Below are 6,643 nucleotides of genomic sequence, written 5' to 3'. Positions count from 1 at the left end.
GGCATCTGACCTGGCACCCCCTTTGTAAAGCGGGATAACTTTAGCTTGCTTCAACGCTTCTGGAAAGGTCCCCGTTTCCATAGATAAATTAATAATATGGAGAATACATGGTAGTATATACATTAACACAGCTTTAAAAGTTCTCAGATTCACGCCATCTATCCCAGCAGAATTCGATTTTATATTTTTCACTATTTCAATCACTTCATCACTTGTACACTTTTCAAACTGGAACTCAACAGTATCTCCACGAGAGTCCACGAATTCCTCGCTAATAAAATTTTCCCTGTCACACCTTACACTCTCTTGAACAGACGAGCCAACCTGAGAATAAAACTGGCCAAATTGATTCGCGACTACATTTTTATCACCCACATAACTTCCATTTATATCAATGCAAGGCGACTGACTACTTTTCTGATTTCACATAAACTCATTAATAACCTGCCATGTGGCTTCGGTATCTCCCTTACTATCAGAAAACTTTTCTTCAAAATACTTATTCTTTGCTTGCCTTCTCATACTGTTCACCTTATTTCTCATTCGCTTGAACTCTGCAAAATCTGCGTCATCCTGACTATTAAGATATTGCTCATATAACAAGTTCCTTTTTTTATCTTGTCTATTATTGCCTTCGTAATCCACGGCTTGCGGGGATCATCCCTCTTTTGTTTGGTCAAACGCAAGGGGCATCTTTTCTCATAAATTGGTTGGAAAATATACATGAACTGATTATACACTAGAGAAGAATCACCAGAAATCCTCAGAACCGAGTCCCACATGATACAGCTCAACTCCTCGGCAAAGCTATTCAGATTTTGCTTTTTCAGCTCACGTGTCAGTATTTTTTTAGCTGGGATACGTAATTTTCTAAGACACGTCACATGAGCAATTACCGGAAGATGATCTGAGCCTGGATATACTATCACATCTGCATAGCTTTGACTCAAATAGCTAGGTCCCACAAAAACGTTATCAATTAAGGTCGCAGAATCAGTAGAGATTCGGGTAGGTACACAAGTTAAAGGGTAAAGGTCACTTGAAATCATATAATTAAAAAAGTCCAAATTATCACCTGAAAGATCTAAAAGATTATAGTTAAAATCACCCATAGAAAAAAAATACATGCTTGTAGACGAAACCAACCTCATCAACTCATCAAAACCTGCTACTGTAATAATCATTTCTCACAAGAAAAGACCGACGAGCTAATACAAATAAACGGGGTCTCTCTCACAATAAACTTTAATTACAAATTGTCTCCTTTTAAAACCTTTCGGGAGATTCTATGGAATTACGGGATGACCACTCCTTATGGCTTGCCCCAAGTGATGTCCCTGTTTCCTTACTGCTTTAATTTTACAAATGCCAAAAGATTAATAAATGTCAAATATATAACTAATAGTCACGAAAAGCTTGCTAAGTTTTGTTATGAGGTCTGAATTTTTTCCACTTTTGTTAAACTACCTTTTTAAAGAATATTTTGTAGTATATTTAAAACTCAGGAAGGGTATAAGACCCTCCCCCCAGACCTAAAAAAGGTAAACCTCTCACGGAGTATTCGAATCAAAAATGAAAACTCGTTAAACTAAGACTAGCAGTTTCCCTCTTTCTTGTTGCCATAACTCATGTGATGTCTCAAAATATGAATTTCTGTTATTTACAAAATATAACTTAAAAAAATCAAAGTTTTTTAACTTGTATTTTTTTTACGTTTTCGAGTTGAACAATTTTTTATCTGGGGGGAGAAGGGTAAACCCCCTTGAATCCCCTGGCTGTGGACTTAAAGAAGAGTAAAGCTTTTCACTCACAGTTTACTGGCTTGTCTGTCTTTCAGATTGAAACGAAAATGAGCAATATTCAGCTCGGCTACCGGAAGCTTGAAGAGAAAAATCTGCAAAAAAATCAGTGTTCTACAACCAGAACATGTTTATGAAACTATTCCTGGATCAACGTTGAGTGACGAGCCAATTTATTCTGTTCCTTTTGAGCCTAAAAAAGTAAAGAAAAGCCCCAAGAGACCGATCACACTGAGAAATAAGAGTATTGACAAAAGTAAAGAAGTCCATCAGTGGTCATGCCATCTTCTCCCTTCTTCAGAAGGAGTAAAAATCATTCATTCCGATTCTTCAAGACCTATAAAATCATTTGAAAAATGGTTTGATAAAGTTGATCCTAATAGGTGGACTGATAAGACCAAAAATTCTGCTAAAACAAATTCCGGAATTTCTAGTTGGAATAAAATGTCATCAATAAGAAATAGTAGTAGTAGTAGTGGAGATTCTACAAAAAAAGCAAAATTAAAAGAACGTAGGCTCAAAGAGCAAGAACCTAGGTTAAGCACGTCATTGGGTCAAGACTTGTGCCAATCGACTTTATTGTTGAATTCTGTTTCAAAGGAAATTGCTAGACCTTTTAGACCTAGCGACGAACATCAGGCCTGCAAAAGCTGTCCAAACTGTAGCCAAGTTCTCCCACAAAAGAAAGGTATGCTAAAGAGTTACAAAATTGAACGCTCGTTTAATGCAACAAATTATCCAAGATCAGATAGGCAAATTACTTTCCCTCCTCATGCCTCGGAAGCAAAACATAATGTGTTAAACCAAATAATAATTGATTCTCGTCCAGATCTGTGTGACTCTCAAAAGTATGTTCAACAATCGACAGGAGTACCTCCTGTTCTGTATACAGATGCAGCTAATCTGAAACAGACTATTATGCTGCAGCAAAATTTGTTAAGACACAATCTATTGAAGCACCAGCAGAGTCAGAGTGCTGAGTCAGAATTGGAGTGGAGTGTCAACAAACGACCGGACGGCACCAGATACGTATCTAGGCGGCCAGTTAGAGATAGAATATTGAAAGACAGAGCAAGGACAATGGCAGAAGAGAGGAACGGACTTGCCACGGATGACAATTCTATATTAGAACTCAAGGTAATAGTTATTTGATCCAAACCATCAAAAATGTTTTCCACTTTTTGAAATATTGACTGTGTAAAGTTAGACCGAATGGATTTTGTAAGTAAAGACTGCGAAGGAAAAATTATCTAATTAAAGACTGCACGAAGTCAAACCGTACCCAAGCCAGGGAGCTTAGCCTGGATTTTCCTTTTCTGTCCATTTATTTACTCATCTCCCAAATTCCTGCATACGTCCCTTTGGCGAAGCTTGAAACTTCGAAAAAACTAATGAAACATCTGAAAATAAATAATACAAATTTAGAATATTGAATCGAGAACCGAATATTGAATATTGAACCGAATATAATATCGGTTTATCTTATAAATGTTATTTACAAAGGATCCTAGATGAAAGTATCTGAAAGAAAATATATTAATAAAAGCTTTTTGATCATATTTAGTTGATAAATTTTGCTAGCTTATATCCTATTTACTTTAACTAGATATCTAGGGGTTAATTTAAATGCCCAAACCTCTCCTCTATTAGAAAAAAAAAGAAAGCCTCTATTAAAAAGAGGCAATTTCTTTCGTGGTTCATGAGAAAATCTAAGATTTTGGCAAAATTCCGGGAAGTATGGATGTCAGTCTGATGGTAAAGAAAAAGATCACTCGCATCATTGATTATTATCTCAGCGCGATGCAATAAAATCCTTGGACAGATTTCAAACAACTAAATCAATGATATTTGAAATTTGACGTATAGAAAGAATTTCTTTTTGAATTAAATTCATTGATGAAACTTATAAGGATCATTTAAATGTCACTTGGAGGTTTTCCACTAGTGATATTTGCTCCACTAGTTTTAACCGCTAGCCACCACTTTGTAAACATCTGTCTACTGTCTACTTCTTTATTTGTATACTTTTTATATTAGCTGATGTAAAAGTTTTCTCAAGGATTGTCAATGAACGTTGTTCTATGGTTTTTATTTAATAACGTGAGAATACACATATACAGAAAATAAGGTAACAGAAAAACAAACAACTCAAACGAAGGCGAAAGATGGACTTACTTTCACAGTATACTCTTGGCCGAAACTCTCTATAATCGGTCGTCTCAGCGATTGGTTGTTTGACCGGCCTGGGAACGACCTGTTTCTTGCGACTAGCCTTCGTCCCAAAAGTGCCCTCCTGGACCGGGCTCTCTTTTGAAATATATATAACAAGACTCTGTTAACGTGAGACCCGGAAAAGGCTTCTCAAATTTATCCTAAATACTTTACACAAGCAATATTTATATATTTACTACATTAACTTAATCTTATGTAAACCTCTGTCTAGTTCTTTGTTTATATGCCTTTTATATTGGCTTATGTAACGGTTTACGTAAATTCTCAAAGATAGTCAAAAGTAATAATGCCGTTGTATGGTCTTTATTTAGTAACGTGAGAATACACAGCCAGAGAATATAATGTAGCAGAAATACATATAACTAAAACGAAGGTGAAAGATGGATTGACTTTCAAAGTATATACTTGGCCCCAGCTCACTAGAATCGGAAGTAACAGCTCTTTGCTGTTCGACCGGCCTGGGAACGAACTGTTTCTCACGACTAGCCTTAGTCCGAAAGCCCCCCCCCTCTCGGGGCCGCTCTATGTGACACAGACATGACCAACTCTCTCTAATAAATGAGATATACGGAAAATCCTTCTCGAATTTATATTATAAATACTCGAATTTATATTCTAATTACTTTTAAATACATTACATTTATCTACATAGATGAGCGATTTAGTTAAAAAAACAGTATTTTCTTGAAAATTTTAATTGATCTAATTTTTTTTTTTTAAGAAAAGAAAAATCAGGAGAAATATGCCAGTTGAACGTGTTTTATTATAACACAACTAATTTATTTTAGCTTTTAGATTTAAAAGGTTGAAACTGGTTTTCCGGCGCTTTTAACCAGTCTAATATCAACCTTTCGCATTTCCCCTTAAATTAAAGTAGAACAACGGAGGTCTCAACTGACTGCAAGCTGAAAGGAACGTAAAAGAATATTTTATTAAAACTCTTTGTAAAAGCCTCTCAGCTTCATTGGTTTTTACTAGGTCTAGAAGGCTTTACGGTACTTGGCCTTTCAGAATTACCTTCCTGTTCTACTCACAGCTTATATATTATATAATTATACAATTATATAATTTATATAATTATAGTATATTCTGTCTACTGTGGTTCTACTCCAGTTATAACTAGTTCATTATGTAACTTTATACCATTTTTCAGACCAAGATATTTAAAAGTCCATAGATGTATATAAGAAAGGTCTTTATTTATATCAAAGCCATAACCAGAAGCAGACACTTATCTCGTTCAATACATACGTTACTCTCTTCTAAGGGCTGAACACAAAAATATACGTCATTTTTTTCCACTTGTTTGAATATATTTTCTATAACACTTCAAGGAAATATACGCGGAGATGCTTATTATTTACTCTCGATTATAAATAAGTTCCTGGAAATTACCTTAATTTCCTTATAAAATACATTGAATTTGTGTATCAACACATGTCGACAGCTAGGCCATCTGATTCTGCATTTTAAATCCAGAATACTACTCTATACTACCATCTAATGTACTTAGATCCTGTTCATCTACTCTCATTTCTTTACAAGGAACAGGAGTAGAATCTATTACAGAGTTAGATATTTGGGGCTCAACTTGTATTAGTTCCAAATCAGCCATAGAAATGGGTTCTACCCACTCAAGATTAGGTTTTGGAGTTTGCGTATTTGTATTTAGGTTCTTAGAACACGCTATTACATATTCTGCTAAAACTCGGCGATCAACAGCCCAATAAACCCACTTTGCGAATTCTAGATACCAAACATCTTAATTTCCGTGCGTCCCATTTCTATTCACGTTTCCACCCAATCTAAATTACAACATCGACCCGAATTGCAAATATATCCGTTGTTCCAAGAATAATCTTACAAAAGTGAGGCTTTTAGGAGTTTGATTTTGTCGAATGGGGATTGTGGCTGGTTAATACACAATTTTGAGTGAAAAATACATATTTAGCGTAGTGAATACCGAAAGCTTAGTGCATTTCGTATACTAACAGACGGTCGGAAAATCAACATTTAAAAATATCCTATAGCAAGTTAGGGTACTTTTCTATTATATAAAACACACTTGAGAAGGGAAGTCTGGTGAAAGCTAATGAAATAAAACCAAAACTATGATGAAAATATAAGTTTTTAAACAAATTTAGGCCATATATTTGCAAATTAAGGGCAGGGGTAAATCATAGCATATATTAAATACTTAACCTAAACAAACCTATTTTAAACTAAACAAACCTATTCAACCTAATAAAAAAAAATGATGAAAATAGAACACTTTATTAGCAAAATTGTGAAAACTAAAACCTGGAAATATCTCCCGAAACGCAGTAATGTCCGCAAGAATTGAGTTAAAATAAACTCGGCTTTCTGCCTTTACTGCCGCCCACCACATGTACTCTAAAAAGTATGAATGTAAATGATGGTGGCATGTACATCACTGCCGTTTTTTCCTACACTTTGCGGAACCCCACACTTTCTCTACTTTTTGGTTAGAGGCGCCGGTTTCCGGGTCGACAAAATTAGGTTTGTGATTTACTTTCAAATTAGTGAGACCAGCTAGTTCAAGCTCATTTGTTTTGTAGCCCTTCAAACAATCGGAAACCATTCTTGAACAT

The 6,643-nt window shown here is 35.2% G+C and overlaps 1 pseudogene; it reads left to right on the top strand.

Moving 5' to 3' along the window:
* The first annotated feature begins 1,301 nt into the window (after positions 1–1,301).
* The window catches only part of LOC148939086 (uncharacterized), a 38,916-nt pseudogene continuing 33,574 nt past the window's right edge, over positions 1,302–6,643 (top strand).

This window comes from Artemia sp. Qi Xiang Cuo, unplaced genomic scaffold, assembly GCF_049724085.1.
Source record: "Artemia sp. Qi Xiang Cuo unplaced genomic scaffold, ASM4972408v1 HiC_scaffold_22, whole genome shotgun sequence".
Taxonomy (NCBI): domain Eukaryota; kingdom Metazoa; phylum Arthropoda; class Branchiopoda; order Anostraca; family Artemiidae; genus Artemia; species Artemia sp. Qi Xiang Cuo.
The sequence above is the reverse complement of the archived record's forward strand: the minus strand, read 5'-3'. Positions and strand labels throughout refer to the sequence as shown.